The sequence below is a fragment of the Tasmannia lanceolata genome, unplaced genomic scaffold (assembly GCF_043159265.1).
Source record: "Tasmannia lanceolata isolate RefF3 unplaced genomic scaffold, GAP_Taslan_0.1 ptg000018l, whole genome shotgun sequence".
In the NCBI taxonomy this organism is placed as follows: Eukaryota; Viridiplantae; Streptophyta; class Magnoliopsida; order Canellales; family Winteraceae; genus Tasmannia; species Tasmannia lanceolata.
The window spans coordinates 21,787,837-21,800,460 of NW_027518695.1; the positions used below are offsets into that span (position 1 = coordinate 21,787,837).

A 12,624-nucleotide genomic window follows, 5' to 3' on the forward strand; every position below is an offset into this window, starting at 1 on the left:
GAACATCATACAACTATGATGTCTCATTTCCTTGGAATCCGTATAAATACGGTATTTTATCTTGCCCAAGCCCATTCAAAAATGATGCTGCATTTTCATTAAGAATCTTTCAAAAGTCATCCATTATTCTCTCTGAGACCATTTGAAAATGACGTCTCATTTCCTCTGAAGCTGTTCAAAAGCGATATTCCTTTCCCTCCGAAAATCCATTTGAAAATGGTATCCCATTTCTCTCGTTGCCAGCGGCACCGCAGCGGGTTTGTTTTATTGCATTCCAATTCTAGGATTTCATCTAAGGTCTTGCATTATATTAGGTTGCATTGTGTTTAGGGGGTTCCTTTGTCGATTAAAGTTACGCAAAATGGTTCTGTCATTTTAACTTTGGTATTCGATGACTACGTCGTCTCTACCAAAGAGGGGCATCTGTAGACACCCACATTTTGCTTTACTTTAACCAACAATAACCTAATATATGTTTTAGGTCATTAATATCTTGATCTGACTTTACGGATCATCAATCGGGACAAAATAAGATAGGGTCACTTCATAGCCCGAACCCTGATTCCATTCCGAGACCCGATTTCCGTAAATCGTTAGATCAATGGCAGATCTCGACCTAGGTCTAACCATCCAAAATCACCTAACCTCTCCTCTCATCCTAACCATCCAAACCTCACCTAACCTCACCTAACCTCTCCTCTCATCCTAACCATCCAAACCTCACCTAACCTCACCTAACCTCACCTAACCACCTAACCTCACCTAACCTTACCTAACCTCACCTAACCTCACCTAACCTCACCTAACCTCCTATCCCATTCTCCTATAAATACCCTCTCATCCCACCATCCAAAAGAGGAGAAGGAAGAAAAGAAGAAAAAGAACCCCTCTCTTAGAAAATTCATCCCTCTCCCTCATCTCTTCAAGGGTTCGGCCATCCTTGCCGGATCGGGTGATTTTATACGTTGGGTGATATATATCAAAAGCAGTCATTATCAAGCAAGGAATCATCTTCAAGGAATTACCATCAAAGAAAAATCAAACACAAAGTGGGTTTCCAAAGAGGTAGGCATTTATTTCAATTCTATGTAGGGTCTGTTTTCATGCATATCTTTTACTTTAAAAGAAAAACCATGTTAGGAAGCATGTAGGGTCTGTTTTCCCCCTGGTTAGCCTCTGGTTAGACCCTGGTTGCACCCAGGTTCGTTGCTGGTTGCACCCAGGTTCGATACTGGTTCGCACCCTGGTTCCCTGCTGGTTCGCACTCTGGTTAGACCCTGGTTGCACCCAGGTTCGCTGCTGGTTGCACCCAGGTTCCCTGCTGGTTGCACCCTGGTTCCCCTGCTGGTTCGCACCCTGGTTCCCTGCTGGTTCGCACCCTGGTGCACCCTGGTCCGCACCCTGGTTTGTACCCTGCTTCCTCCTGGTTAGACCATGGCTAGTCTCGGGTTTGCTCCTAACTTAGACCCAACTCACTAAACCCCATACCCATAAGCCTTAAACCCTATAACCATAGCCACACATCAACCCAAGCCATACCTTTGTCCACTCACTGAGGCACACCATTTATCCATAAATCTGGTTACATTAAATCTAACCCAGCCAGGCCACCTGCAGCTTAAGACAAATCGCCCCAATACAATCCAACCAAGTGGGATCCCAACCCAGCTCAACTGAGTCAACTCTAGCCAACCTCCCTAGTCGAGTTGACCCAACTCTCTAGTCGAGTATGCTCAACCTCTTTAACTGATTGGACTCTCCCCTTAGTTGACTCAATCCAATTCCTTAATCAACCCATCCCAATGCAACCGAGTCGCATTCGACCAAGTTGCGGCCTTCCATGTCACAACCGAGTCATTCCCCTATTCTACTAATACCCTTTTACACCTAATAGAACTTCCTCCCTTTTGCCTAACCAAGTCATATTCCAACACAATCTGAGTCGCATGTCTGAATCCATTTGGCCGAATCTCATAAGCCCGCCCATTTTGAATTCCCAAAATTCAAACCCTTGATGATTCCTATATGCTCAATTCTTTGATGCAAATTCCCAATTCCAAAATCCCATTGCTAAATCAATGTTTCTGAATCTCAAGTCCAATGCTCAAATACAAACCCGATTCCTGATCCAAATACCAATTCTGTTTTCCAAAATCCAAGTAACCTCCCCAACCGAACTACGTCGACTCTGATCCCAGTGAGGCTTGGGTACGTAGGCAGCTTGGATGTCAGATGGCATACCAACCGCGAGTCGGCACCACAACAAATTGTGGTGTTTTGTATTTTAATTTTATTGTAAATTCTTAATTAAATCACTTAGGATCTTCCATGAGATTAGAATCTTAGGAGAACTTGCACTTAGATTGAATCCAGACAAATCAAGAAATCAAAATACACATTTAGGATTCACATTGAAATTAAATCATAGGATGCATGTCCCGTAGATAACATATTAACATAGAGTTGAATGAGCCATTTAAAATAAATTTAAAAGAGTTAGCTTTTGGAATCGAAGACCGATTATCGGGCAGGAATGGTGCATGTGGTGGATAAATCCCCATACCTTCCATTCTTGTAACCAGGTAGCGAGTCTAGATTTCTGGTTAATTACGGGTCCTAGATCCCACATCTAGGTGGCGACTCTGTCAGTCTTTTTTATGTGGAATTCGGATTGCCTTAGTGATCCCAAGTTCACATAAAAGATGAATCTAAATCAACACTAAGAAGCACACGCCAATCGCGTGGGTACTAGAGACCAAGAGAGTGCATGGCGGCTCGCGCCCCACCCCTCTCGCGGGATCAGGGTACCACAATAATACACATGATAATATTTCTACAAACCGCCTTGAAATCAAACAGTACTCATGTCGATAACATCGAATAGAGTAGTCATCTGATTTCCTTCTTCAATTAAACAATTTATTTATATAAAAAATAATTAGCCCAGACCAGCCGCTGGGTAGCCTAATGAAATAATAATAATAAAAAATGATAAGCTTTCAAGATAGTCTCACCTGAACAGTCCATTCATCTTCAGAACCTAACTCAAAAACTTAACATAAAAGAAGAAGCTTAAATTTTCAACAAATTATACAAATGCATGCAATGATATTTCTGATATTTATAAATTTTTGGTGCATAACAGGGGAAATCAACTTGTGCAAATTCAAGTGCAAAAACGGTGAGCTACAAAACACAAAGACAGGCTCCAAGTAACCTTATCATTGCCCAGAGAAGGGTTTTTTTTTTTTTTTTAAGAAATGGTTAAAAGAAATCCAAAAGGTTGGGTAGGCCTACTAAACAAAAGAGGGGAGCGCTTCTTGGATTGAGCGAGTCCCATAAAGATGGGCTTGGGCTATCGCCTTCATCGCCCTCTCAAGAAATAAATTCTGCAAACACTATGAAATCACCATATGTCTCACCAGCGCACCAAACATTATGTATTCAAACCAAACAGATAAGGAGTAAACATTTGAGCATATCATTGAACCTTTACACTGTATGAATAACTAGGGTGAACCCCCAATGCCATAACTATAAAAATCAGCATATTATCCAAGACAAAAATAGTAAAATTGAACCAGTGAATGACTGAACTAGTGCATAACAAGGGCTGAATTGCTAACCAAATTGCGCCCAAAACAGGGACTGAAACAGGGCTAGACCTGTGTAAAAACAGGGCTGAACTTGTTACTACCAAGTGGGGCTACGCATGCCGAAACAAGGTGGGGCTGCCAGTATCAGTATGGTGAGATGACAGAAGAAGATACTTATTTGACTAATAGCAATGGAGGATACTTACCCGGGTGAAATATACGATCCAATTTTCACAACAATTAAGCAAAGACATGAACAAGAAGAACCCAAAACTGATGACAAGCAAGAAAATCTGTGGGCTGAATTTCACAGCTTACTAATACCAAATGAGTCATGAATGTGAAGAATATAGATCAAAGAATTTGACCCACATTCAAATCTCAATGCAGAAAAAGCTTCAAATATGAGAAATCTAACCAAGGAGTTTTATTCGGATCCAGCTTTCTATGTCAAAATGAGCAACAAAATATGAAAAAATCTAGACTATATGCCCTGGTCCAGATCCAAATCAAAGAATCCAATAGTCTGCACATGAAAATATTAAAGAGAAAATACCTCGAGCAAAGCTATTGGGCTACTTGAACATTATCCGAATTACCAAGAGTATTATCATTTAGGAGTTATCTGAGCAATTTAAGGACATTGAACTTGATTCGCTGCAATAGTATGCTAGCAGCCACTATATGATTTCAATGTATGAAATCAAAACCCATTCCTAACACAGACCATTGCTCAATCCATTTGTAATCATAGATCATCAAGTTTAAAATCACAATAACTCCTAGGAACCATGTAAAAATCAAATCCACATTATACCATAAGAAACAAACTCCTTCCAGGCAGACGAATGGGACAGACCTTATAATGTGAGCCATGGAAGAAAATAAAATTGGAACAGAATTATTGAATGGACAAAGAATCAAAGTCACAAGATGAGAAATACCTTAAATGGTGAGGGCCGAACCTGAGTTGTTGGTGAAGATCCACAAGGAAAAATTAACCAAAGCAGAAATCTAAAATGCTGCCCCAAATGTCCAGCCAAGAAGGGTGAGGATTGGATTCGGGAGATGGTCAGAGTGATTACGGCAAGATCGAATGGATGCCATCGGAGATACAAGTAATGGCGATTTGCAGAGGAGGTGGCCGATTGGGGGTTAAATGGTAACTGGGAAAAGAAATGAAATGGGTTTGGGTATTGGGTTTTGCAGACAAGAGGAGATGGGTTTGGGAGTAGGTTCTCGGATTTCAGCCGAAATGGCCGAGGAGGTGGTGGGAAGATGGCTAATGTGGGTTTTGAGGGAAATAATATGTGGAGAAGTGGTTTTTTTTGAAGTGGGTTTGGGTGGCTGCAAATGGGTGGAAGATGGTGGTGGGAATATCGGTTGGGATGGGTTTGGGGGATGGGGATGGTGGTGCTGTGAGGACCTTGCCGGATTCCGGAAAGTCCACCGGAGAAGACGGGGTGACGGTTGAAAGAAGAGAAGAAGAAGAAGAAGAAGAAGAAGAAAAAGAAGAAAAGGGTGGTGGCTCTTCTCTTCTCCCTCTCTGTTTTTTCTCTTCCTCCTCCTCTCTGCAGATGGGTTTCCCTAAAATAGGTTGAAGATGGTGAGGTTCGGGACCGGAAATGTTTGTGGGGTTCGGATTCGATGGATGCTTGGCCGGATTCCGGCGAGGTGCCCGGAGAAGATGGACGGATTCGATTGGGGTTTGGGTTTAGAAAGATGAAGAGGTGATGGCCGATGGAAGGGAATGGGGTTTCACTGTTTGAAACAAAGGTGTGGGTTGCAGAGATGGCTGGTGAGGGAAGAGGGTGGATTTAATGGAGGTCGAGGTGGGTTTGGATTTTTAGGGTGATGAGGATGGTGGCTAGATTGGAGAAGATGAAGATGGAGATGATCAAAGGTGGGTTTGAGCGTGGGGATGATGGTTGGCCGGCGGCAAGGGGGAGTGGCCGGAGAAGGTGGCTGGCCAGGAGGATGCCGGAGAAGGTGGTTGGCCGGCCGGAGGAGGTGGGTTTCTCTCTCTCTCTCTCTCTGCAATTTTCTACGAAAATGAGCTTTTTCTCATTTGCTTCGATGGCTTTTTTTTTTTTTATACAAAAGAAAAGATGTAATTAAATACACCCCTTTTCTACTTGGACAACCACCTCTAGTGTAATTTTTAGCAACTTTTTAACTGGCAGGGGGTGTCCAAGAAGAAAACGAGAAATGATATATTTGATACCCCCAAACCTTCCCGGACAGCCCCCTTGGCAAGTTTAGGACAAATATTATTCCGCAAGAGGCGGCCCAAGCAGAAAACAGGGGGAAAAAATTTGCAAAAAAAATATCTTCTTTGAAAAATGATCTCAACCGTTAAAATCACCTTTTCACTCAATGGCTGAGATCAAAAGAAACATAACCAACTAAGATTCCCTCTAACTAATCCTAGTCCTAATCACTCACTAACCTAGCTTAGGGCTTAATGGTGACTTGGAGAAGAAGAAAAGCATCTTCGCAAATTACGAAATTGCCCTGGTTCAGGATAATACACCCCTCAATTAAGTTGTACACTAATCTGCATACCCCTATATCTCCCCGAACAGCCTGTCATGGCTAATTCGAACTGGTTTTTGAGATTCCAGCACAACCCCTTTTCTGGCTAAATCGCCACTCTTCTGAACTTGCCCCATGACACTGCCTTAGCTCGTTTGCTAGGCAAACGGGCTCGGATCGCGATGGAATTTTACAGGGACCTCGGTGGGACCCTAAGCTAGCCTAGGGTGTAATTTGGGGTCCACACACACTGATTTGAAAAGGTTATGCACAAAATAAGGAGGTGCAGGGCACGGTCAAAATGGGGTGTCTACAGATGCCCCTCTTTGGCAGAGTGTGCTTGTCACACGAATGGCAAAGCTGACAAGACAACACATTTTGGCCGGCCCGAAAATAAGAAAAAGCAAATTTTTGGGTTTTGATTTTAAAATGGTATTCACAAGGGTGAAACAACAGAATAACACTACGAGACTCAAAGACTGAAAACAAAAGGGAGATAACCTCTCACCGACTCTTAACTCGGTGCTTGCATGGACGAATGAAGATTTTGATTGACAATTTAAACCAAGAATCACTTGGCTAATTATCGAGTGCTAAAACGAGTAAAGAATACTTGAGAAGACTCAAAACCGGATTATGAAATTACCAAAACGGGTAAAGAAGTATTTTGAGAAAACTCAAACTTTCAATACCGGACTACAAGACGGGCAGAGAACGTTTGAGAAAACTCAAACTATCAAAACCGGAATACAAGATGGGTAGAGAATGTTTGAGAAGACTCAAACTATCAATACCGGATACATCGAGTTTTTATCCTGGAATCGAGAGCCAGATCATTCAAAACGGGTAAGGAATATTTGAGAAGACTCAAACTATCAATACCGGAATACAAGACGGGTAGAGAATATTTGAGAAGACCCAAATTTTCGATACCGGATTTCAAAACGGGTAAAGAATGTTTGAGAAGACTCAAACTTTCAATACCGGAATACAAGACGGGTAGAGCATATTTGAGAAGACTCAAATTTTCAATACCGGATTTCAAAACGGGTAAAGAATGTTTGAGAAGACTCAAACTTTCAATACCGGAATACAAGACGGGTAGAGCATATTTGAGAAGACTCAAATTTTCAATACCGGATTTCAAAACGGGTAAAGAATGTTTGAGAAGACTCAAACTTTCAATACCGGAGAGGATGATGATACATCGAGTTTTTATCCTGGAATCGAGAGCCAGATCATTCAAAACGGGTAAAGAATTGTTTGAGAAGACTCAAAAAGGAGAGCGCGCGGCGGCTCGCGCCCCACGCCCCTCTCGCGGGATCATGTCCCACAGTCTGGCGACTCTGCTGGGGACCACCTAACTTCATTAAAATTTCAAAAGATAATTCATTTGAATTTAATTTAACTGGCTCATAAAAACTCTATACTTGTTAGATTAGTTTGTCTTGTTTTATTTTCTCATCACATTTTACTCGAACTTAACCTAACAAAACCTGAGGGCATCATAGATTGCGCAAACATATTGCACACACTTACATCACTTGCATCTAAACTCTTGCATCTCACGTGCACACACGTCCTATTTTAGGAACCCGGAGTGTTATCTAGCATGGTTGACTGGGATTTCATCACCTGGTGCCTCTGTGCTAGAGAAGCATTCCACCCTTAGCCTAGTACCTTTATGGTACGTAAACGGATCTCTTGTTCACGTACTGATACGCCGGACACTGGTACAGTATATCGAACAGGGATTCGCGCTAAGGGAACTCTTGGCCTTACCCCTAGATTAACCCACACATGCATGTAGTATACGAACACATGTGCATCATGTGTGTGAGCCTAGTTTAGGATATCCTACCCATTGGTGTCTAGATTAGGCCGTGGTCCATCTTCCAATGGTCACGATCGGTCCTTAGATACACGAACAAAGTCATGAGTCGAGATTCTCTCTCCACTCCGATAGATTAGGATTAGGGTTGATGCCTTCAGGTAACACTGATAAAATGTGAAAAAAAAAAAAAATTTCCCTTTGGGTTAGGATATAAATCCCATAATTTTCAAAGATCTCATAGGATTAGTCATTCATGATCTATCCGTTGAAAGCAATCTTATGCTATCTCATCTAATCTTTTGATCGTGCGTCTTTCGTTCTTCTGTCATACGATTCGATCGTATCTTCATGCCATCCCCTAACTGGCAGATGCAGAATCTCACAATCTTTCGATTATGCGTTCTCATGATCTGATCATGCCTGGTCCAGATAATCCAATCTTGCTTGTACCCCTGGTCTGTTCCTCCTCTAGGGGCTACCTTTTTCAAGATTATTTTGCTAAGTCCTTCAGAGTTCACTCTCAGAATCATTGAGCTAGGGGCATTTCCCTATGCGAATCAGTCATCATTGTCCAAAATTGAAAGTATCAGCCATGATGATGTTCAGAACGAACCAGCCTTCGCCGAGCCTTCAACGCCAAACAGTTGCAGCAGTTAAAGTTTTAGTCACTTACTATTTTATGTTGAGTCAGTCATCATGGTCAGTATAATTGTTGAGTCCGGTCTTACAGTTAAAGGTCAATGCCTAGTCCAGGCAAGTTATCTTCTGTTTCTCTTTCTTATTTAGAGTTGTGAATCGTGAGCATGTTCAGGATAGGTCGTCTGATGTAATAGCTTTTCTTTAAATAAAATTTCAGTCAGTTCCAAAAAGTTCACTTGTGTCTGTTCTTAAGTGTGCTTCTGATCTTAAAATAAGACTCCCTCCTCAAATGAGGACAAAATTGACGAAACTCCACTTGAGTCACAGCAATTACTTGAACGAGAGGAGGAGCGCCAATCCCAACCTTTCAAAGATGAAATTGAAATGATAAACACTGGCACTGAAACTTTGATTCAGTGAATGCCGATTGAAAATACATTACCCTCTAAAGAGTGTGAAGAATTGATAAAATTATTTCAAGAATAAGAAGATTGTTTAGAAAAGCTACAACCGATACCAGGGGCAAGACATAGATGGAAAGCTCAAAGAAAATGAAGAAAGTGAGAAGATATATGCTATACAAGGGGCATAGAGTGGAAACAACTTTCATATTTCCAATCAATGACCTTGGTTCTCAAATTCATAAAGCCAACAAATTCAAGATGAAAAGTTCAAGAGCAAACAATGAAAAGTGATCATCAGATATCGAGAGTACGAATCCATAGATGGAGGATGTCAAAGAACAAGTTTCGCTCTATGAAAGTCAAAAGCACGTATTAGAATCTTGAAAGAAGAAGATCCATTATCTCTTACCTGGAAATGCCGTCAAACTCCGCGAAAAAAAAAAAAAAACAAAAAAGAAAAAAAAAATAATCAGTACCAGAGGGACTCTAGTAACCTAGATCGATTCCCAATCTGAACATCGAAAGGCCTCCTTTGGCCGATTAAATCCCAAAATCAAAACCCAATGTCAAAAGAATACCGATTTGCAAACCCTTCGAGCCTAAATCAAATTTTCTTGAAAACCCATCAAACTTGGGGCATTCCCCCGAACTACGCGAGACCTGATCCCTACACTGGGGTACGTAGGCAGCTCGGTTAAACCGAGTTCGGTCGATTCAAAAAAAAAAAGAAAAAGAAAAATCAATCGTTCCAGAAAAAAAAAAGAGGGACAAGTTCCAAAAGAAGAGAAGTTAATTGTTCCAGAAAGAAAAGAAAAAAGGAAAAAAATCAATTAACCTTCAAACAATTGATCTTCAAACTAGGGGCATTCGCCTTGACCTACACACGACCTGATTCCTACCTTGGGATATGTAGGCAACCTGTTCACAGGTTCGGTCGAAATCTTTGTTGAACCTTAAGCCATTCTTTGAAAAGCCCTATCCTACCTATAAAGTCCTTCTGGTGTTCAGAACTAATGAGCTAGGTCCCGAGACACAATAAAAAAAAATGATGAATAAGAAAACGAACGGAGTTTGAAGATCTGCTAGACTGAAAACCTGAAAGGGCGGTCTAGGCAAAATTTAAGATCATTCCCCTGCTAAGTTGAAAACCCGAAAGGGCGGCTTAGGCAAAAGCTAAGGGGATAGCCTGCTGGATCGAAAACCTAGAATGGTGGTTCAGGCAAAAGTTAAGGCTAGCGCGGTCCGCCAAGTTAAAAACCCCGAAGAGGTGACTTGGTCACGGTAAGAGAATCATTATAAGAAGGCTACAGCTGGTATCAAGACTGAAGATCAACTGAAGTTCAAGCAAATTCAAGTGATATCCTCAAAACTGGGGGCATTGAAGCTAAGCAATCTTAGGGGGCGTAATTAAATCCTTGAGGCATTACTGTTTCAAGGAAGAAGTCCCATGTGCACCAATTGAAAAAAAACATTCCTTGAAAGGATAGACTTACCAAATAAAATATTAACTAAGTCAGAAGTATTACTGTGTCTGTCAGTGTAGTCAGTCAATCTTTGTCATTCTATGTTCACTCCTTCAGAGCTGCTCAATCTTTTGAGTAGTGCATTTTATCTAAGTTTTCTCTTTAGAAAGAGTCAATCGTCGTCCTGGTGTCCAAATGATGCAACTGTCTCGGTGAAGGAGGCCCGGCCTAGGCAGCTCCCTGCAATTATACCTGAAAGGGTTCGAGAATCTAGTCAAACAGCTACATTTCAAAGAAGATCAACTCAGAAGAGTTCAGAAGTAGAAACATCAGAAAGCCCAGCTTCCGTAAAAAGATCATACCCCAGGAAGGCACCTTAAGCTTGGAAGAGCCCCAGATGCAATGGTGGTTGAGCCAATTTCTCAGAAAGACGAACCATTAAAATTCGGAATCTCCTTCCAGTTTGTTAAATACTATCCTGGTCAAGAAATGTTTATCTAAACACCTGTCAAGAGGCAAATCCCACTTTTCCATGATTATATCCGAGAGAGCCATTGTTCTAAATTACCAATCTCAAATGTCTTGTTCAAGGTTTCAGTTATCAAAATCCCCAGAAGACAAGACCAACAGTCTCATTGAGAAAAATCTTGTTGAAGTTTCATAAAAGTGTTCCTAATCCATCCTTGTTACTAATGGTTCTTCGTTCATAAGGTTGGTCGTCTCATCATTCGTCAAAGTCTTGGTTTCCACTGTCTTTACTGGGCGCGATCTATAATGTCCCCGATTTCATTGAGTTCAAAAAAAAAAAAAAAAAAAATCCAAAATTCATCAAATCCAATTCTACGTCAAATTCAAATTCATGAAAACCTCTAAATTCTTCGAGCCCGTTTGTGAACGGTGCCTCTTTTCTCGAGGCCATTTGTGAATGGTCTCGTCTTCTCCTTGAGCCCGTTTGCTGACGGTACCTCATTTCCCAAAAATAAAAATTCATCAAATCCAATCCCTGATTCAAACAAATCCAATCTTACGTCAAATTCAAGTTCATGAAAAATCTCATGTCCTCTTTGAGCCCTTTTGTGAAAGGTGCCTCATTTCTCGAGTCCATTTGTGAATGGTCTCGTCTTCTCCCTGAACCCGTTTGTGAACAGGTTTCTCATTCTCTGAGTCCATTTGTGAATGGTCTCATGTCCTCTTTGAGCCCGTTTGTGAACGGTGCCTCTTTTCTCGAGGCCATTTGTGAATGGTCTCATCTTCTCCTTGAGCCCGTTTGCGGACGGTACCTCATTTTCCAAAAATAAAAAAAAATTTATCAAATCCAAATCCTTAATTAAAAAAAAATCCAATTCTACGTCGAATTCAAATTCATGAAAACCTCTAAATTCTTTGAGCCCGTTTGTGAACGGTGCCTCTTTTCTCGAGGCCATTTGTGAATGGTCTCGTCTTTTCCTTGAGCCCGTTTGCGGACGGTACCTCATTTCTCAAAAATAAAAAAAAAATTCATCAAATCCAATCCCCGATTCAAACAAATCCAATCTTACGTCAAATTCAAGTTCATGAAAAATCTCATGTCCTCTTTGAGCCCTTTTGTGAAAGGTGCATCATTTCTCGAGTCCATTTGTGAATGGTCTCGTCTTCTTCTTGAACCCGTTTGTGAACGGTGTCTCATTTTTTGAGTCCATTTGTGAATGGTCTCATGTCCTCCTTGAGCCCGTTTGTGAATGGTGCCTCATTTCTCTAGTCCATTGGTGAATGGTCTCGTCTTCTCCTTGAACCCGTTTGTGAACGGTGTCTCATTTTCTGAGTCCATTTGTGAATGGTCTCATGTCCTCTTTGAGCCCTCTTGTGAAAGGTGCCTCATTTCTCGAGTCCATTTGTGAATGGTCTCGTCTTCTCCTTGAACCCGTTTGTGAACGGTGCCTCATTTCTCGAATCCATTTGTGAATGGTCTCGTATTCTCCTTGAGCCCGTTTGTGAACGGTGCCTCATTTCTCGAGTCCATTTGTGAATGGTCTCGTCTTCTCCTTGAGCCCGTTTGTGAATGGTGCCCCATTTCTCGAGTCCATTTGTGAATGGTCTTGTCTTATCCTTGAGTCCGTTTGTGAATGGTGCCTCTTTTCTCGAATCCATTTGTGAATGGTATCGTCCTCCTTGAG

General features: G+C 41.5%; 1 long non-coding RNA gene across 1 annotated transcript; it reads left to right on the forward strand.

The window, feature by feature from the left end:
- Positions 1 to 268: 268 nt before the first annotated feature.
- LOC143851831 (uncharacterized) lies at positions 269 to 9,747 on the forward strand. The gene is made up of 2 exons (XR_013236523.1): positions 269 to 1,065; positions 8,335 to 9,747. It is a non-coding gene; the product is annotated as an uncharacterized LOC143851831 (long non-coding RNA).
- The last annotated feature ends 2,877 nt before the right edge of the window (positions 9,748 to 12,624 follow it).